The sequence below is a fragment of the Echeneis naucrates genome, chromosome 4 (genome assembly GCF_900963305.1).
Source record: "Echeneis naucrates chromosome 4, fEcheNa1.1, whole genome shotgun sequence".
Lineage (NCBI taxonomy): Eukaryota > Metazoa > Chordata > Actinopteri > Carangiformes > Echeneidae > Echeneis > Echeneis naucrates.
Genome location: NC_042514.1, coordinates 6,868,892 through 6,890,832, shown reverse-complemented (window position 1 = coordinate 6,890,832; position 21,941 = coordinate 6,868,892). Strand labels below are relative to the sequence as shown.

Here is a 21,941-nt window from a genome sequence, read left to right as displayed (position 1 = left end):
TGGATCTCTTATTGGGGCCTAAATTGTTCTGGATATTGAGTAATTGCGAATTAGTAGATAACAGCAGTATCACTCAGAGTAAAACAATCATTCTCCAGCAACTTCCCCGATTAATTATTATTATGTTTTTTGGTTGTCTTAAGACTTTCCTTTTATGATAAGAGCAAGAATTTCTCAACTTGACCTCAGCTCAGAGAACAGGGTGCATACATCTAAGTTATATAGAATTATCGTAACACATTTGAGGCATTTCCATAGAAAATAAACATACCTGGGCTCAAAACTCTTGCTTGTGACAGAAAAAGAACATGCATCCTGTTTTGACACATTGCTAAAACACCGTCATAATAAATGAAGGTAGAGTTCATGTAGTTGCAGACATTCAGCATATCAGCCACCAAACTTGTTTGTACACTAAAATAATAAAAAAGCACAAGCAGATGAGCGGGGATGCAGAGGCGATCACCATAAATGACAAAATATTCCAACCATTGGTACGTTTTGGGTTTTTTAAGCATTTGATGTGTAAGATTTCCAGTTTTAATAAGATATTGATCATCATCAAAGAGTACTTTTGCAAGAATAAGTTTGTTCCTGAGCAATGAATGTAGCAGGACAATCCCACTTTAATGAAAAACATTTCTTCCTCCTTTTTTTTTTTTTTTAACCACTAAATTGGTAGACCTCAGGTGTACTGAAAACATTTTACATTAGAAATGTTTTCCCTCCTGTTTCACACTGTCGGCAGGCTCGAACTATAGAAATTACCTTTCATCCATTAATAGCTGACCAGATATGCTTGGTTTCATCTGCCCCGCACCATTGATGGGAATCTTATTTCCAGCATCCTGCAACGAATTTCCGGATGCTTGCAACACGAGGTATCAGTAACATACAGCACAGCAACAAATCATCTCCAGGTTGAAACAGGATATGAACCTTTGCCCTTACTATATTCTGCTCAATAGCATATTAATAAGGCATAACTGTGGCCAGGGCGATGCATACGTTTTGTTTTGAAAACCTCTCTGTCATGTTGAACCAATAAAAAGACAGAAATCTTTCTTATTTGTTGGTAAGCACAATTTTCATTATTATTCCTTCTTACGCCAATGCATTGATCTGAATATGCTGATCTGTAATGAAAGTAAGGCTTGTTAAATCAATTATGGGAAGTTTTGAGAAATACACATTCTTTTTTTTTTCCTCAGAATGAGATTAAAATCTGGGGTCAAATTGTAACAAAATCTATCTGCCAGCACCTGGAGAGTTTGCTCTTTGACATGTGATATCTTATTCATTTAATGGGGAAGTGTTTTTCTTGTCTTCTCATCTGGGAAGTCTCTGCTCCTTGCTGAGGAACGAATGACTCTAATTCCCTGTAAAACAACAAATTTCTTCCACACTTCCACGCAGGTGAGACAGAAAAGATAAGTAATAACTGCCAAACTTTAGAGTTTCTGGTAGTTGGATTTCTTCTCATTTAGGTCTCAGACAAATCTTCAGATTTCTCAGGCATTGCTATTGCATAGCTATTGCTATTGCTTTTAAAGTTTCTAGTAAATTATTAGGACAAATTGAACAACGCCATATCACTTTGTATCATCAGATCTGATACCTTTAGTTTGAGGTCTTTCGGTTTAACTGTCCATATAACGTTGCCTTAAAGTATATCGAGTAACATTGCGAGAAAGTCTGTCCACATTTAAAGTAAAGTCTCAAAATGAAAGCTCATAAAGGTCATTAACTTTATGCATGCAACTTTTTGCGAGTGTAAGGGTCTATAATCTTTTCAGTAAAACTGCCCTGCGAGGAAAACTTAACTGGCTACAGACGTTTTACGACTGTTGTGCCGTTGGCTTAAAGGATATTAGAAAAGTGATTTGTGAGGAACCTCTAACAGACTTTAAAAACGCATAATGTAAGAGATTTGTTGAGACAGCCAGAGTACACGAGATATTCTAGGACACTGCGTGGCATTTACAAAATAAGAAGTAACTAATAACAGAATTGTATCTTGCTGTCGGCCAATAAGTAGCGTCGATATTGCTTGTGAACAGAATGCACAATCTCCTCACACTGCGTTGCACGACTTTCTGGCACTTTTTTGAATACCAGCTGCTGGCCCGCTATTGCTCTGGGTCTCCCCTGTTTAGTTTGGAGAACTTATTTTGCCCTGGAGCGCTGACAGTGGGTCAGCTGCCACAGCGGAGCTGGGCAAGAAACCTGGAAAGAACTGACTGTCCCTGAAATATTTATGCTTCTTTAAGGCTTTGATTGTATGAGTTTTGACAGCGATGGCACATTACTGTGACCCCCCCCCCTCCAGACAAAAAGCCTATCTGTTGTAACTTGGAAAGGTGAAGAAAAGTGCATGCTTTTTCATCAGCCATTGATTCTCCAAGCTTCGCTTTATTCCTCTCTCCTCTCAGAGTATAAAAGATATCTCAGCATGTTTTAGTATTGATCCCTGTCCCTTTCAGTAAATTTTTGTGTCTGTTTTTTTTTTTTTTTTTTTTTTCCTCCAAAATCATTTCTTCAAATCTCTTCATGGCAAAGTGTGCTTGGCCTCTCTCCTCTTTCAGCCTTCTCTTCCCACTACCCATTTCATTTCCTCTACTTTGTCATCTCTGCACCACATTCATAATGACAGATTGATGGCTGCCTCTGCAGGGATAATAAAGTCACCCAGATTGGTCCCAACTAATTTACAACAATCCTATCAAATCTGTTTACACACTGACCGTAAATCATTCCATATTTAGTCAATTTAAATATTATGAGTAATCAGCACTTAAACTTACTTTAAGAGTATTAATTATAATATCATCTTTATTCTCCGCAGGAGGAGCCTGAGAATAAACAAGTACTTTCATGAATAAAATATCTGTGCACAAATTGTGAAAAATAGAACAAGTCATATAAACATGATTCAATGTAAATTTGAGTTTGGTTGTTTCACAAGGAGGAGATGAACAAGCTTCCATCATTTATGAAACGACAGCTCACTGCCTTGATGTTTTCTCTGAATAATGGAGTAGAGCTTCACACTAGGGTCCACCACTATCAAGGTCATTTTCTAAGTTTTAATTTGACAGTCACATTATGTTAGCCATTATCAGTCTGGACGTGGCATTTGAGCTACAGTTTATCTGTTACCAAAACTTTACATGTCAAAGCCATTAAAACAGAGAAAAAGAACATAACTAAATTAACCAAACCAACTAATTGCACATTTCTTCTCCTGAATATTAGTTTTCGTTTTCTTTCAATTTAGCATCAGTCTGCCATATCCAACGTGATTCTTTTAATCTTATTCAAATAAAAGGAAAACAAATCAAATAAAGGCACTCACATGACTTCAATATGTTGCTTCACAACAAAAGATGGGTTGTAAAATCAACTTGCAAAACAGACTCAAGACTCTGGGACAATTTTTTGGAGAGAACGGTCTTAAATCTTGTTACGAAATGTCTGCGCTCCGTTAGTTGCTTAGTCTGAATGACTGCTCAGCCTGTGAGGTCAGTGTCTGATCACATGAACCCTGCATGCTGTCTGTGTGCCTTTGTTCACAGTTTGGTGAGCCATGTGATGACATTGGTGCAATAGAAAACAGTCACAGTGGGGACTGAGGAATCTTTATTTTGTGTTCATATTTTTATGAGAAATGGAATTGAGCTGACATATGCTTCATCTGACTTTGGCATCTTTGCTGCTACCAACACGGAGACGCATTCACTATTATCCTCTCTTGCCTTCTGACTGTACCGCGGGGAGGAGAATGGGTGTGCTGCCCTTCCCTTTTTCCTCATGTTTTAGAAGATTAAAAAGTGCATTCGCCATCAAAGATTGTAGTTTTTTTTTTTTGCTAAGCTTCCTCGCTTTCTCCAGGCAGCTATCCTCCTTTTTTTTTTTTTTATCTTGCCCAGGTCTACTGTCTGCCTTCTCTGACACACCGAGTAGGATGAAAGGAAATGGATATTTATTTATTTATTTAATGTCAGCGCACAAACTTTGACAAGAGATGAAATAGTATAGGTTCTTTTGTCGAACATGGTTCAAAGTTTTTGTGTCCTAAATCATTTGTATGCAAAGTAGCTGAAAACAGAATAATAAACTAATCTGGGGATTCAAAACAGAAAAGGAAAAAACTTGTAGAGAGTGCTGTCAGCAATAGCTACAGCATGTATACTGAGAGTCATTGTGGCGGTCCTCCCTCCCTCTTGTGCTGTCAAGGAGGGTTTCCCTAAATGATTCAATTTCTGGGTGGTGGTTGAAAGATTTAGGAAAAGCAGGAATACAGCCATCTCGAAAGAAATAATACTCCTGCGCTGAAGTTTTAAATTTGGGTAAATGATTTCTATAAAATGCACTGAAACCAAATTTTTGGCTTTGTGGGAGCCGCGGAAATGCAATTAGCTGGTTAGCTTGGTTTAGTATTTAACAACCAAAGGCCTTAACGTGCATCATGTCCATCCTCTAATTGGCCGGCTTCAGTAAGTTTAACTAACACTGGGTCTTTCTTTCTTCACTCTTCAGGGGACAATCAGCTCGATTCCTGCCAGTTTTTGCCGGTTCTTTCAGTGTCATTTGTGCTGCAGTTCCGGCCAGAAATGTCCAACGCTGACTGCCCCTCCATCTGTGGCACTTACACTGGTCTGGCTTTACCAAAACAGAGAGCCAAGCTGTTAAAAGCTTGCCTCAGACGATCCTCCTTCATATATGAAGCTTTTTAAATAAGTAGCACACTGTATTATATAAGCTAAGTGTAATTTAAATATGAGTTTGCTGAGTAACTAATAGGCTCTAGCTCTTCAATGGCATATGTGAAATGGATAAAAAGTTAGATATGTCCTGTATGAGAACATAAGGATAATGTAAAATAACTAAAACATTCCTAGGTTCAGTTTGAGTGCCCTACTTAAAGTGAAATAGTTACTACTTTAGAGAGTGGAAACATCCTTTTTGTCAGTGAAACGTTCTGTTCATGAACAGCGCCTTCTGCCAATACAAACTTACTTGGTTTGAAGTGACCAGTGCCCAGTGTTTTCTAGCCTTAGTGAACATTAGATATTGACTGTTCTTTCAAGGCTGTCAATTCAGGATAAAGTGGCTGCATTAGTTTTATTATTGCTTCATATGCACTTCTTGAGAGTCTTGGTAAGATTGAGTCTAAGGCAGCAGGGGACAAAGCAATAAAAAGTGCAAGTTCTCACGCTCTGAATATGCACAGAGGCACACTCACATTCACTCACACGCTCAAGGGAAACTCATTTTGCATTTTTTTCCAAGTGTTGTAAAGGATGGACACAATTCGCAGCCTGACTTGATTTGGTCTTTTGTCTCAGGCTCTTAAAGCCATCTTGTACTTAGTGTGGGCGGCGTGTTATGAGAAGACTGAACACCTTGATTTAAGTCCTTCTAAACACATAAAACATGATAGTCTCACATGTCAGAGTACCAGAGAGGCAGAATTCAAGCGAGTGAAGAGACCCCATCATCATTCTACTGCTGCAGAAACTATCTGTGTCTGAATAATAATACTGCTGCCAGAACAGTGTCCTCTGTTGTAACCACAATCAGCTTGTACAAAGACTTTCATCGGGTCTCCTCTGGACAAAGAAAACTTGATTTTTAATTGTAGGAGGTACAGAGTCGCAGCCAGCATGCGATGATAAGGTAGGCAGGATGTAATGTTAATAAGTATTACGGTGCTGGTGCGGTCCAATTTGACTGTGTAAATTTAGATAAGTAAAAACAAAGCAACACAAAACAGCAACAAGCAAACAATAACAATACCCTACAGTAATATCAATGTCACAGTATAAGCTCCACAGAGCTCCACTAAACAGCTTAAAAATAGGAATTTGTATGCCAGCCAAGAAAAAGTCTTTCATAAAGCCTTCTGTTATGTCTTTAAAAATAAATCTTAACAGCCAAAATGACTGCTCATATTAAATAAAATTATTATATTAAGACAAATATTTGGATTAAATCTTGAATGAAACCATCTCAGGCTACATTCCATTGACTGATTTAGGGATATATATATATATATATATATATATATATATATATATATGTTGAGTCATCTGATTTGGCACCATTGTTCGGCTGATTGTATCATAAAAAAGGCTGTCTGATTGCAGGGACATTTATTAAGAGGATAAAGAGACAGAGCATCACACATGGGCCTTCATGCCTATAGAAGTCATTATGTTACAAATGAATCATTCATGAATCAAAGCTTAAAAGTGGCTTAAAGCTTCGAGCAATTTCATGGAGGTGTCCAGAAAGCCTAAACCCTTTAACACGCTGTATATCCCAGCACCAGCGTTATACACTACTTTTCTATATATTCATTCATTTTCGTCCTATGGACCCTGGAGACCTTTTGAGTCATCATCTGGTCAGGGTGAAGTTGAACATTGTTAATTAAAGTATTCCTGAAAACAGCACCAATTCACACACAAACTACTAAATTGTGAAGAGTAACAACTGCACTGGGCCGCAGGCTTATTGGGGTTTAATGATCCTAAATTATTCCTCCGTTGTGTTAATTTAGGTTTAATGAGAAGATGCAAACAAGAGACCTCAGACTCAGGAGCAGAAACTCTGGGTGGAGGACGTTTTTCAAGATCACATAATTATTGGATTGCTGTGAATAGGACTCTCAAAAAATTCTAATAAGATAAAAAAAAAGGCAAATTCATTTTCTAATCAATATGTGCAGCCGAGTATTGCCTAGTTTAACGCTGCTGCATGCTTTCCAGTTGATCTAGAGCCAAATAAGGATAAAAAAAAAAAGTCCAAAAAGAAAATGAAATTGTATCTCATTCTTACCACTGTGCCTCTGGTTCAATAAGGCTCCCCATGTCCTTTCCACTGCTGCCTAACCATCTGACAGTCACTGTCACGGTAGAGTTGCTTGTGATTTTAATCCAGCCTCAGCATTTTTCAGACGTTTTATAAACCAATGATCGTTTGCCTTGCAGTTTTAAAGGCTCTTTAGAATAAAGTTTTTAACCCAAGAACAGTGACCCCCCCCCCCCCCCCCCCCCCCCCAAACCCCCATTGCAACTCAGCAATTGGCCGCCATTCACACAACACAACACACTCGACACACAACAAAACGAGTTTCTACTTCAGCAGGGAACTCGGCTTTCACATGGGGCGTTCAGAGATGGGACCTCTCCTCCTAAGACAAATCAATACGAATCCTAATTGGTCATTAATCAGTTCCATTCCAGTCGCTGCATAATTCTGCTTCAGGTTTTGGCAGTCACATGCTTCAGGAGTCTCCGGTGGATGACAGCAGGGAGCAGTGCTGGGGATGCTGTAGCTCACACTGCCGCTAGAAGACAGACGCGGCGGTCCTCCCACCTCACCGAAACTCCCCGAGTGCGGCTCAGGGAACAGGAACCGTATTTATTTATTTCCTTTCTTTTCTTTTCTTTTTAAAAAAAACAAAAAACAGACAGATGAATGACACTTTGCCCTGCGCCGGATCCTGAGCCTGGCTCTGTGAGGAAGCCGTAGGGACAGGCTTTCCCCTTTCACTGAGAGCTGAGGTGGAAAAAGACGCAGCAATGACAGAGCGGCAGTCGTGCGCAGCGGCCAAATAGACCCAACTATTGTTGGTGTGTGTGTGTGTGTGTGTGTGTGTGTGGGGGGGGGGGGGGGCGGCGGAAGATTGATATCACAACTGGGCGAGCAGCAGATGTAATTTTGCAGCTGGTTGTTTTTTCTTTTTCTTTTTCTTTTTCTTTTTTTTTTTTTTATCGTGCCACTGCTGTGCCGGATGGGTTGTTACCGCATGTCCCCCTCTCATCAGTCGCCGCTTCCAGTGTTTCCAGATTACTTGGGGATCTCGGACGGCTGTCTGTGAGGGAGTACGGAGCTGCTGCGGACACTGACCGGGGGAATGCCATGTGTCGTTGCGCGACATAGAAGCTCTTTGTGGGGCTGTTTTGCACCGACTGGGGGACAGGTGGTGCCGCGTGTGTGTGCATGTCTGCATGTGTGTGTTTGTGTGTGTTAAAAACTAGCAGGAAGGGGGGGTTGTGGTGGGGTGTGGGGGGGGGGGGGGGGGTGCACGGACACACAACCCCCTGAGACAGTTGTCTTAGGGATGTCAGGCCGGCGTGCAGGATCAGTTTTTTCCAGAGACAGGTGCGACGGGGAGGAGTAGTTTACAAAGACCTGCACCGGATCTGAAAACGCACTAACGAGCCTCCGCTCTTCCTCCGACCACTCGGATTTTTGGGGTTTCCAGCGGGACACAGACGCCTGCTTCCTCGGCGCCTTCCCCCCTGATCATCTGAGGTAAGTGACCCGGTGTGGTCTCCGGTGGGTGGGGGTGCTGCCGCCGGTGCCGCCGGTGCTGCGCTCCGGGCACAGACTCTGTCGCGCCCTGATGCTTTGTACCGACTCTGATTAGACGAAGGAATTTAGTTGGAGCAAATGGTTAGAAACAACTAAACCAAAACATAGAAAAAGACAAACAAAAAAAAAAACAAAAAAAAAAAACGGACTGGTCTACGCTTTTTCCAAGTCTTGGCTCCACTCTATGTTTTATTATTTGATTTTTCAATTTCATACTGCGTAGCTTGCAGCCACGCACAAAACAAACAGCTTTCAGCTGTCCTGAACCTGAACAGGCGCTTTATCATCCATGCATTGACTGACGACTGACACAACTCACACTGTTGGGATGAAAATTGGACAGTTAGGTACTGACCGAAATCATTTGTTATCCTGCGTTATAAGTTGCATCCCTGCCCTCATGTCACTCGCCCACCCTTCGCAATTGAGCAGGATTTTCTACAGGGGACTGTTTTCATTGTGGCATTTCGGACCTTTCTTACTGTGCCAAAGATATTTGCACACAAAAATGATTTCTAAATCACACTTAGAGAGCCGGATTTTCAAGTGAGGCAGAAACAGCCTGTCTTAACCGTGTGATCCGTCACAGTGTGCTCCTCTCTCTCTGTCTCCCTCACTGTGTGTTTGTTTGTATAGTATGTGTTGTGTGGATTTATGTTAATTGCTGGTGATTGTGTGTGTACTTATACTCGTGAGGCTTCTGTTGTCCACTGTCCCTGCCTTCAGGCTCCTGCCACCACTCCCTATCTCTCCCTCCTCGCTCCCTCTGCAGTAGCTGCTATCTTTACAGTATATTCAGCTGGTTGGCTGGATAATGTCAGAATCACATTTTTTTTTTTTCTCTTTGCCCGTGTGTGTGATCCTTGTGTGTCAATTGCTAGCACTCAATAGCTGGCTCAGAGTCTCCGAAGTTTTCTCCATTTGCAAGCTGCATGTTTTTTGTTTTTTTTTTGTTGTGGCCCCTGTTTCAAATTCAAATTGCTTTTCAGCTGCCTTTTGTCCAACGCTGAGGTTTGTGGACTGGAAAGAGTGAAAGAGAAATAAGTGAAGTCCCCAAGGGTCAGAGAATTCCTATAATGAGCCCTGCTGTGTTTTGAGGGAGGAGAGAAGAGTAGGAATCAAGAAGGAGAGTAAGACACATCTAAAGAAAGTAAGATAGTGCTCCTTGTCCAGTGTGAGGTGTAGACACCGCCAAGGGAATAGCAGCACCTCCACTAACCTCATTGCCGCTCAGGCTCTGTCAATCAGCTCTTGGAGGACAAGAGCTGCTTTAATTTCTCTTGCTACAGGCTGTCAGCCACTCCTGACAGCCAGGGCTCCGGGGTTACTGCTGCAGGTTACACACACTGTAAATCCTCCTGTCTCCTGCTCGGATGCTACATCAGGGGGCGATGTACTGCACCAGACTCTGTTTCAGACCTCAGTCACAGGGACAGGGGCGGGGAAGACGGAGTAGGTGGTGAAAGAGAAGATGTTGAGATGAAACAGGAGGCAGATGAAAGGAGAGAAGATCATAAACTATTGTCTAATCATCTCGGTGTCGTTGCTTCTTTGGCACTGACAGAGTAAGAGTAGTGCCCTTTTCTCGTGTGTACTAACATCCTCTTGTAGACCCGTCATGCCTCTAGACATTAAAAGAGAAACGCTATCAGAGGGAAAGAATTAGTTGACAACACAGAAAAATACTTGTCCAACGCGACCTCTAATCTTCCTTTATTGGATCTACTTTTCATTTGTTCAGGAGCAAAAGGACAAAGCGTTTTATGAGAGCCAAGAATAGACCCTCATCTCCTCTTGCTGGTGTCTTAAGTCATATTTAGAGAGTTTTGAGGGTAAATATGCACCCAAAATAATATTATTATATTATACTATCACCAAGTGCAGCGTAGGCTTGTGAACAGGACCATGGAGCTAAAAATATGAAGAGATAGACCTCGGAGCTGCACTGATGTGTACTGTTAATCTTTCATTGTAGCAAAAGCAAAAATATTAACCCTTCGTCAAGATGTAACATCGATAGTTTCACTGGAGACAATTCTGTTTTGTTGCTCTTGAAGGAATTTATAACAAGCCTCCTCAAGAGTGTTAAATTTCTTTCTGCAGGAAGGGGAGAGGGGACAAATGTTTTCTCAGTCAGTATGTAAATAACCAGAGTGTAGGAAGCTTTATTCCTGCCAAAAGAAATGACTCAGTAGGGGGCAAGATTGCACAGAGAATTATGTAAGGCAAACATAAGGAGAGCGATTGAAGCAGCAGCATACCTGGTGCTAGAGCTGATGTCTTGAACACTAAAAATGATTAGCAGTGAAATCCCAACAGAGGAAAAAGCAATAATTCCAGTAAAAGCCGAGTCAAGGAGTCAACTTGGATAACAAGGCAAAATCAGCGCACAGGAAACGAGGCGTTTTTTGTTTTTTTTACTTTTAACTGCTCCAAGGTCCCAGTGCTGATGTCAAGTTTTGGCCATGCCCCCCCCCCCCCCCCCCCCCCCCCCCCCCCCCCCCCACCTCAAGTGCTTCTCCTCTGCAGATTAACAAACTGTTCACTGGAGCTTGGCTAATCCTTGGCTAGCAGTACCCAGTGATTTATTATAAAGTTAGTTAATTTGGGGTGATCTGCAACATCGCACCCCCCCCCACACACACACACATGCCCTTGACAGATCCCTGCTGTCTTCACTGTGGAGTTGGAATCGCTAATTAATTTGCAGAATTGTTTGTGTGTGTTCGAGTGTGTGTGCGGGTCAAAAGGAAAAGAGAAGGACGGGGTGACAGTTTGCCTATAGGCCCATGATTTGAGAAACACAAGGCAAATTGTTCCTCACATTGTGTCTGTTTGCCTTCCTGTCATGTGTGTGCATGTGTGTGAGTCAGTCTGTCTGTTGCCCACACAAGTGCGATTCAGCACTGTCCAGCCTTGGTTGAATGGGCGCCCTGTTTGTGCCTGCTTTCTGACGCCAACAGCCGCTCTGCACCCCTTGCCTCCGAGCAAGTGTTGCACCCTATGTGCTAAAATAACAGGTGCTGTTACTCAGTGTATTATTCCCTCTCTCCCACCTCCCCGCTGCCCCCTGCTGAGGGTTACATCACCTGTGCGCCTGGGGCAGCTCCAGCATTGAAATAAAATACACAGATGGGGCAGACGAAGCTTAATTTGAAGTTTGTGCCAAAGCGAGAATATAAAGTTGTCTGCCAGAATAAATAGGTTAAAACTTAGTTTGGCATTAAAGCTTAGTTTGAGCAGGGGAGAGTAGGAATATTTGTCTGTGTTATCAACTGGGGACAGGGGAGTATAACGGATAGCACGAGTGAATTGGATTATGGGCAATGTGGGATCTTGTGTTTTTAGGGCCTGAGCCATAAAATGTCAACGTATCGTGGACTGTGCTGCTTCGACTTCAGTTATTAATACCATAACCCAAACTTTAATACAAAATAGGTTTTAAAAAGTTACAGAAAAATAAAGAGTAAATGTTTTCTCGCTTATCTGTAGTGGAACAGTATCTAACCATTGCTGCCTCGACCACAGTACAACGGAGATTAATGGAATTTCACTTGTGGTGCTCACAGTTGTAAAAATAACTTTAGAAAACGCCGTGTCTCTGTAGAAACAGTTCCTCATTACTCTGCATAATCAACAGCTTGTCAACGGTTTTCATCAAGACTATTTCATAGGTTGGAGGCTGGTCCAAGGAAAACTCTATACGCCTCGAGAGTTAATGGAGAAAAAGAGATTTGTTGCACCAACCTGTAAGTGACCCCGCTGGGTATAAGTTTCTCCCTGGAAAAATAAAAAACCATACTCAAAATTCATATCAAGTAATATATGTGCAGAAACACCTGCATCTCTGACGAAGGCAAGTCGAACTCGCAGATGGATTGGAAGTGTCCTCTGCGGGAGCCGAGATGTCGCCATCAGTCTAGGGTGTGATTGGCAGACTAGTTGGAAATGCTATTGAGCTGCTTTATATGGGGGCTTTTGGTAAACCTAGCACCTCAGCCTCCTTTTTTTCATCACTGGCTTCAGCATTCACCCCCAGCTTGTTTTCCTTAGCACATTCTGCCTCCATACCACTGATCCCTCCCCCGTGGTCCTTCGTTTTCATCTGCTCTGCCCCCCCCCCCCCTCCTCCTCCTCCTCCTTCCCTCTCCTCTGGACCTTGATGTCAAGGCCTCTCAGGCAGTGTGGTCTCTGTCTGCAGGCTGTCAGGGCAGGGACACTGCCCACTGGGACCCTGAATGGGACAAATTGACCGTAACAATGTTCCCACTTAGCATGTGGAGCTGGGAGAAAGAGAAGGTGAAAAGGAGGGTCTGATGATTGAGGTGTGGGCCAGCCGCACTGGCGAAGCGTGGGGGGGGATGGGGGAAGGAAGCTGGTGGTGGTCTTTGAAATGTCTGAATCGACTACTTGCATAAAATCACACACCTCATCTTTTTTTTTTTTTTAAATCGCCCTCATATTCACTCTGCAGCCAGTGCACGCACACACGCACTCATATGGCTTTGCTTGTTGTTATTTGCCCAAGGCTACTATGAGGGTTGCCATAGCAGCAGGGTAAACACAGTTTCCAGTGACCCTGTGAGCCCTCGCATGCACGCACACACTACACACACTGACACACACCGACACACACCTCAATCTTCAGGCCCAGATGCCTTCCAGTGGGGTTTGTCAGGTCGAGCAGTTTGATCTACGCTGAGGTGCGACTGCTGCCCCACAAAGGGTCAAGGATCAGCCAGCCTCCCATTAAAATGCAATAAGGACTATGGCCCAATGGGACTACCTCCGCCACTTAATCACACACCACTGCTCCCTCATCTTCTGCTCTCTTCCTTTTATCTTTTAATCACTTGTTTTTCCAGCCATGTCTTCCTTTCTCTCTCATCTCTTCGTCTGCTTCATGGCCCTTACACATCCAGCGCAATGCCAAGTAGCTAGAGAAGACGAGAGTTCAAAGAAGGAAGCCTGATGTAGTCAATAATAAGCCGTCTTTCATTTCTTTGAAAACTCTCTTATAGCTGCTGTCATTGGCAGCCACAGGCCAACTTCTCCTCGGATTCTGCAAAGTGTATGATTTCAATATTTTTTTTGTCTTTGCCCTTTAACTGTGACAGAATGTAGTGAAGAAGTTGGAGCAGGATCGTGTTGTGTAAGCCTGGGGTGGCGCAGTCTGACACGAACAAAGAATGCAGCTGCTATCACCAAAGGCCAAGTGGCTGTTGAATAAAGATGCTTCCTGGTGGTAAAACTGGCATACCATGTAGGCTTATTGTACCTCCACGGGGGGAGTGTGCTCTTCTGTGTGTGTGTGTGTCTTTCCCATATCTGTAGAAGGTAGTCAGAGAGCTTTCTTCCCATGTCTACCGCAGTGAGACAGACATTTCCATGAGTATCAACGCCATCCTGCTGGCAGCAGACCATGAGTGATACCGTGGGAGACAGCATGAAAAGACGGGCAGACATGACAGAGACAGACACCAGCGTTTACTTCCTGGACATGTATAAAGAGCCAGTGTGTGTGAGCTGAATTTATTGATTTATTTTTTTTCTTTCCTTCGCGGCCTGTTTGCTTGTTGTTATGTTGCGTTCGTATACCCGCGCCGCCTCGGAGCCTTTTTCCTCTTTCTCCCACACGCACTTTGTCTGTCTCTCTCGCACTCTTATGAAGTCTTGGTGTCAGCACAGTGCCAGTTTGTTAACAAGAGAAGAGACTAATGAGGGGCCACGTTTAGGAAGGGAGATGCCGGCCCCGTGTACCGCTCGGAATACATGAATACACACGAGCACACTGGTGCGCACGCTTGTATATTCCCAGGCACACACATTCAGAGCTAAATGACACACCACCACAAGCCCAAAGCCTGAAGCAACATGTTCGGCACCAGCAGCCACACCAAAATAATATTTTTCTTCTGTGGCGTGATATAAATAGCAGCACTTATTTCTATTATGAGATTTGTGCACAGAGTTTGTGTGCTATGTGCTCTGTTATTTCCCATGCCAGGTACTATGAACGCTGAGCAGATCACTAATAAGACACAGTTTAACCACTATACGATGGGAGACACTGCAAAAGGATGCTGGTCACACACATCCTGAATCATTTCCCACATCAGCACAGCGTGAATCTGAGAAAAAAAAAGGCCCTGTGGACCTGACTGGTATTATCCTGCTGCTGTTTTATAGCTGATTCATTTCTTAGGGGAATTTCCTAAATGGCTCTATCCTGTAGTTTTATGGTCGCAGAGAAGCTGCAAGAATAAAATGAGAATGTTCTCATTGGGGTTGTCGGTGCCTGCCGTTGACAGAAATGTTTACTGCTGGAGCTGAAGCTTCAGCTGTCGCTGCTGTGTTCTCCGCTCGTCTTTCTTGCGTTCTGGCTTTTTCGTTTGTGACTATATTCTCTTAAAAAAATAAATAAAAAATGTAAATGTCTGCTCAGTTTGCTGCCAAGCTACCACTTGTTTTGTGCTTTAAGGTAATTAACAGCTTAATGGGTTCAGTGACCTGGGGGAGTCAGTCATGCTGAAAAAACAAAAAGGAAAACTCCAACTCACTGGCACTAAGCGAGGGACAGTTGGCAAAGTGGAGGGACCAGGCAGAGACTGACCTGCTGTCGCTCTCTGCCTGGTAATGGTGAGAAGAAAAAAAAAAAAAAAGACAGACAGAACGCAGAGAAGGTGAGACGCGGACATGTTGATGTTTTATAGGTGAAGCACAACTGTAAGGTAATCGCGAAAAGTAGGGAGCCACAAAGCAGAAAGAAGGCCACTGCTGAGAGAAGGGAGAGGAGGTGCAAAATAGGAGAAGAGTCTTGAGAGGATGCTTGTTCAGCCTCGGTTGCCGTTGAAAAGTGGATGGAAAGTGGGTCCTTGAACGTACTCGCCTAAATTAATGGCTCAGAAGCACCAATTAATGTACAGCCTCTCTGCGGGTCTCTGCTGTGCTGAATCAAAGAGGTCTTGCTGTGCAGTGCGTCTGCTCATCTCCCAAGCATGTGTGCATGCACTCAAATACACACACAAACACACAATGAAGGGATTTTAGCCAAGAAACTGGAGCCAAGAAGATGAAAGCGTCACGTGGAGCTAAAAGTGTCAAGGTTAAAGAACAAAAAGATGGTGATTCAGATTTTGGTAATAAGTGGTGAAGGGATGAAGGGAAGGCCAAGCTTGATGTGTAGGCTAAAGAAATGAGAATGGGTGAGAATCACAGAATCAGACCCGGCATCCATCTGGATCCAACAGGTCAGGTGACAGCAGGCGGGTTCCCAATCCAAGTATCTCCGCCGTGGGGGAGCTGACGGCCAGGAACAGACTCAGGGTTGAAAACCCAGAGAGACCCAGGTAGTCCATCAGCAATCTGTCCCCTGATGCTAACCACACTGTATTTCAGAGATGCAGGTTTGTTATGATGGGTTTTGGATTAGAATTGCTCCAATTGAAAGTGGATTGATTACACGGTATTAAAGCTGCTGACAGATGAGCGGATTCTGTGCGGATGGTAGACAGTCTGTATGCTGAGGAGTTGTGTGGAAATGAAAGAAAGGATTTAAGCTTCTTCACAGAAAATCTGTTGATGCAGTACATTAGTTCCCACTCTGAATTCATTAACATAAATTTTTCTTTAGGACGAGCTATAACAATGGCAGTGACAAACCAATAAAGCACAAAGCAGAAAAATAATTGATATCCGACACACATAACGGGTACTTCTAAAGCCTGTGTGATGTTACAATAGAGCAGTTGATTGGCAAGTCTTCAGTGGTGAGGTTTTTCTGTGGTTGCTGTGCATTCAGAATACCATAGCTAGCGTGCTCACAGTAGCTAGTGGGTCATTCGTATTTGCATGTAAATGTTTTTCACCCCTTGGCTTGACTGGTGGGGCAATCAGAATGGCTCTCTGTCTGCATCGAGTAGAGGGAGGCTGCAGTGACTGACTGTGACATTCAGAGCTTTGCCATTTGCTTAATTCGCTTGTTCGCTCAGACGTTTGTCTCTGTGGAAAGCAGAAGGCGAAAGATGGGAAAGGGTGTTTTTTTTGTTGTTGTTGTTGTTGTTGTTGTTATTGTTTTGTTTTTTTTATGTGTGTTGTGCGTGTTGATGTGCTATCTAGTCAGTGGATGCTTTTGTGCACGTTCACGGTCCCGTTCTTACATTCTTAACGGCTTGATTCTTTCTGTACATCTGCGTCAGACCCTGTCGTCTCCACAGCCTCCCACCTCATCATCCAGTCTCTGGGAGCCAGGCCTTGGCCACCGCCATCCTTCCATGGCGCCACTGAGATGGACACTTGCAAGGCTTTTCTTGCTCAGACCGGCGTGACCCACACATACTCAGACACGCACGCATGCACGTGCACACACACACACATACACGCCACCTGCATGACGATGATGAATATATCCGCAAATGCATATCTGTGTGACAGAGGAGTGCTTTTGTTTGACTCAAGAAACACATCTGGCAGTCTGTCAGGCATCTATCAGCCTCTGTCGTCAAATGATACATGCTCCTCCAGGTCTCTTGCTCCTGACTAACTGCTGTTTCTCTGGCTGCTGAATGAGGTGGGCAGAGGGGGGAGGAAACAAAGCTCAAGGCGAGGAGAGGTTTTGTTTTTGAGAGGATCTGTTCATCGGGGAGCTGGAAGAATAAGGGAGTGAGTGATTAATTAGGGAAATATTCATTCCTCCAGATGGAGAAATATGTGTTTATGTCTTAAGACGTGCACATGTTCATTTAAGTGATATTACTCTAAACAACCATGATATTGGCTGCAGCCTCTCTGTGCTCCTCCCAGCTCTGGTTTGGGTGCATCTTGTGTCTTTGTTTGAGTATGTGTGTGTGTGTGTCTCTGCCAAATGGGGGAACTTTCGTTTGTGCATAGAATCCAAATAAACACACAAACTACTCAAGAAGGTTTCCTTTTTCCAGTTTATGTCGGTGCGTGTTTGATGTGACAACACTTCAAACATTTCTATAATCCTCCTCTTTGACATATGAGCACTTGGTTGTTTCATGACAATGATGGGATGTTGCTGTGCAATTTACCTCTTCCGTGGTAAATGGAAACCTTAGTTTGCTGCTGTTATTATGTGTTCTTTGCTCCTGGTTGGCATTGATTGCTCTTCCAAATATAGTATGAGGAGCAGGGGCACCTTATAGTCCGAGGATGTGTGTTTTAACAAAGCCAAACTGGTAACGTTTCTGTAATTTGGTTGTGTGGTAGCTCACGCTTTCTTTCTTTTCTTTTCTTTTATTTATTTATTTATTTATTTTTAGCTCAGTAGGTATACATCCTGACAGAGCTCCTCATCAGTAACCGTCTTCTGATTGACAGCTCTTCTCGACTCTGTTCTTACCTGGCATCATCATCGCCGTGCTTCGTCAACATCCCGTCAACACGCAGCTTACTCGTCACCTGCTGTGCCTGCTCTAACCTTTTCAGCAATTATCTGCTCGCTTCTTATAAATAGCCTTCCCGTTTCTTCCTGTTTTATTTCAGCCATGTTCTCCCTTGGCTCTGTGCAGCTGCAGCGGCAGTACAGTGAAACTGGATCCCAGAGTCTAAACTGAAGTAATAAACAGAAGAGAAACTGCCTGAGAGCTCCTGCAGGCCTGAGTTATGCCATGTACAATGAAACATTAAGGGTGCTGCAACAAGCACTGACTGACTGGGTTTTTCCACTTGCATGCATGTTGCTGAGGAATAACAATAAAAGCCATGTTGCTTTTCTAAAAGCAAGGAAACAACAGTCTTGGCCAAAAAACCCATATTATGGAAACATGCAGCCAGTGATTAGACTTTCAGGTGCCTCCTGCCTTCCCTGCATACTGCTAACTCATGATGGAACCATTTTTTTCTCTTAGTTTTTTGCTAGTGATCACTCCCAGTGAGCGTGTTATCAGTTGTGCTCACCTGATGGCCGAGCTGAGTACTTAGTGACAGAAACACTGGTGAGCGAAATTCCCATCACATGTTAAAGGTGACAGTTTTATTTATTTATTTATTTATTTATTTTAGTTTTACCGAAGAGTGCTACTCCACTGTATTATGATTTCTTTCATTTTTCACCCCCCTCTCTTTTTTTTTCTGCTCGTTTTTTTTTTTTTTTTTTGGCTCAGACTGCTTCACCTGGCATAGAGACCCTCTCTGCAGTAATCATCCACATTAACAGCCACCACAAAGTAGTTTTGAGAGCTCAGGGGCACCACTGTTTACTCTTTAGTCCTTATTTCTGTCCATTTTCATAAGACAAAGCTCCAAAAACATGGGGACCAATTACAATGTCTTAATGCCCACCTGTCTCGTTGCCTCTCATCTGCATTTGACCCGGCTCCAACATCGAAGCTGGAGTCGGCAAATGCAGCAAAACAAATATTTAACTGTACGGGATAAGTGACACCAAAGTGGTGAATTTATGGCAGTAAAATCCTCTACGTCTGGAGATATTTTCAAGGGAGAGGTAACAACTGCTGGAAGCTGAGTATTTATTGCTGTCTTTTCTGTTAATTGGATGCATTATCTTCATTTCCTTTGCCGCTTTTCAAATCTTAATCAGATGGTTAATTTACTGTCTTGCGGGCTATAACCAGCTGGCTCCCCACATTGTCGCTTTTCCTCTCATCATCTTCGTCACCAGCATGCATCTCCATGGTTTCCTCAGGTTGTTTAGTAGAGAAGCAGTCTGGGTTTTCAATATGAAACTCTGTGTGTGTGTGTGTGTGTGTGTGTGTGTGTGTGTGGTTAGGTGGGCATATGACAGCGTCCCCTAGTCTGTCTGGCATTAATACAATGAGGCCAGTGAAAATGCGATGGGGATTATTTGTTTTGGCACGTCTGAGTCAGTCCACAGAAGAAAAGACCAAGCGGCTGATAGGAGCCTTCATTAATATAATAACACTCCTCTTTTCTAACAGCTACAATGCTTCACGCCCTTTAATGTGACTTGTGTGCGCGCACACACTCACACACACACACAGCTAATTACCTGCATCACTGGACCACCATGGCCATCTCACTTCTTATTTATGTTTGTCATTTTGAAAAAATTCACAAAAAGTTAAGAGGGGGAAGCTGATTATGCGTTTCACAGTCATTTCTGCTTGTGTTTCACAGGCAAGCAGCTCAGCATTTCCTCGCCATTGTCAAGTCGGTTCCCCGGTGCTGATAAGGAGTAATTGCCAGCGTGGCAGTTGACATGTCTCTTCCTTGAGAGTTGCCATCCAAGCTGAAGCAGGCTTTGAGTCACTTTTGTTCCCTTGAAAAGTCTACATCAGTATCTTTGTCTGGAGGTGGGGAGATTTTGTTTTGCATCTGATAATCCTTTTTTACTCCTGAAATTAGTTTCTCTCTCCTGAGGCAAACGTGCAGAAGCAAAATTACAAATGAGCAAGGATTACAAATGTAAAAGTGTGAAACAGAACAGATAGGGAAATGAATGGAAAGCTCACATGCGGGGGGTTGCTTGTGTCTGAATGTGAGTGTGTGTGTGTGTGTGTGTGTGTGTGTGTTGTGGAAGAGGCCTCTCTGCCAGCAATCAAGGACTCTTGCTGGAACACTTACCTGATTGAAATGAATAGATTCCTGGATAGTGGATGCAGATGGAGGGGAGCGGGGAGGATGAAGCGGCAGCCGGAGGCACCATCAGTCATCATACACATACACAAAGCACACACAGAAACACACACACACACACACACATAGAGGTTAGCTCAGTGGCTCATTAATGCACCTTAGCACCACCGGCTACATCAGGCACCGAGCCAAACCAAAAAGCAGAGGCTAAGAGGTGATGCTAACCACACAGGATACTCTGGGCTGGGTGGAGCAGTAAAACAGAGCCTCTGGCAAGTTCTAGGTGTCACTTATTAGTGTCAGTGCACAAACTAATGAAGAGCCTGGAGAAAGAAGGTAGAGAAAAGAGTGATTGAGGCGTAGATTAAACTTGATATAGAAAGAAAACCAGAAAAACCCAAGCTTTAGAATCCAAATCAGATTTTATTGCCACGTATGTGCAAACATACTCGGAATTTGACTCTGGTGTTTCTATCTTGACATGTTAAGTTAGAGACAAAAAAATTATGTATATATACATTGGCATCAGTAAAATTTATTGTGGAATATTGTACTTTAGTGCAATAATGTGCAAATGTGCATGAGGTGGACAGTTGGTTTATGGGAAGATATGGGAGGCAGCCTGGGGGAAGAAACTGTGTTTAAATCTGTTGGTTTTGGCCAACAGAGCTCTGTAGGGCCTACCAAAGGGAAGCAGTCTGAACGGTTTGTGTCCGGGGTGTGAGGGGTCTGCAGCGATGGTACCTGAGTCTGTTCCTGTCCTGCTTGGTGGCCGATCCAAACCAGACAGTGATGGAAGTGCACAAAAACACAAAAACACTTGCATACACCCAGTCTGACTGCAAAAAGAGCTCAGCCAACAACCCCTAATATTTTCACTGAGGAGCTGATATTAGTTAGTTTGACTGTCAGTGGACGCAGTGATTCATTTCCGAAGCTGATCACGATCCTTCAGCCGCTGCTGGATTTCGGTGAACCAGCGTCACCAAAATGTGAATGAATGCCTGGAAAACCACACACACAGGGGAGACTAATAATAGAAAACGCCTGGGTTTTTGTTCAATAACAAAAGTTACACAATAGTTCGTGGAAACAAGCTATGTAAGTTTGTGTATGAGATGTTTTTCAACCTTCCCCCTACGGCAGCAGAGCAATATTGAATCAGCCAAAGTAGATTCAGAGGAAAAATATTGTTATATAGTTGGACATTTGTTATTGTTGTCAGGCGTCTCTGTAGCCTTGTTCAGGACAACTCGGAGCAGGGTCACGTTATATTTTTTAAGTGTCAGCGAATCAAAGCTAGGTCCTCTTGCAAGGCCTCCTGACATGCAACCCCAAGGACCTTGACTAATTCTTCTGCATCACATTACCATTCCCATTAATGTGACTGATTATACACTTGGAAAGAGCGGGCCAAAGTGTTCTCAGACACACAAGTGAAAAATCTGAATGCCCACTTGTGTTGACTCATTTGTGTCTTAGATCACTCCGGTGCTGCGAACAGACCTTTGACATCTCACTCTCACTCAGAAATGGATTTCCATCTTATTTCGGTGCTGATTTAGTGTCTGAGTATGTGAAGTTGAGAGTGTGTGTGTGTGTGTGTGTGTGTGTGTGTGTGTGTGTGCGTGTGTGTGTGTGTGCGCGATAGCTGTATCTGAAGTTGGAGTTAATTTAACATTGCTGTTGGTTTTGATCTCACATTTGACTAACCTGCCTTCACTGCTTGGTAAAAGATGACAAATTTACTGTTGAGACAATGCAAAACTACAAAATGTTTCTAAGAGGTTCACGCGGCAGGACTTTTTGTGTTAACAAGCAAACATGGAGACACTATTTTATAAGAGAGTTTTGTCGAACACATTTATGGTTTTCTTTTTTGTACATTATGCTTCCTTTTGTGTTAATTGTTTGAGAGAGATTACAACGGTGAAGGAAAAACCTTGCTTGTGGAATTAAAACTAGAAAATCCTGTG

The 21,941-nt window shown here is 43.2% G+C and overlaps 1 protein-coding gene across 1 annotated transcript in view; it reads left to right on the top strand.

Moving 5' to 3' along the window:
- Nucleotides 1-8,103: 8,103 nt before the first annotated feature.
- Nucleotides 8,104-21,941, top strand: part of sema6bb (sema domain, transmembrane domain (TM), and cytoplasmic domain, (semaphorin) 6Bb) — a 110,435-nt gene continuing 96,597 nt past the window's right edge. The window contains exon 1 of the mRNA XM_029499495.1: nt 8,104-8,325. The gene's annotated coding sequence lies outside the window, so the exon portion shown is untranslated. The remainder of the gene's footprint in view (nt 8,326-21,941) is intronic.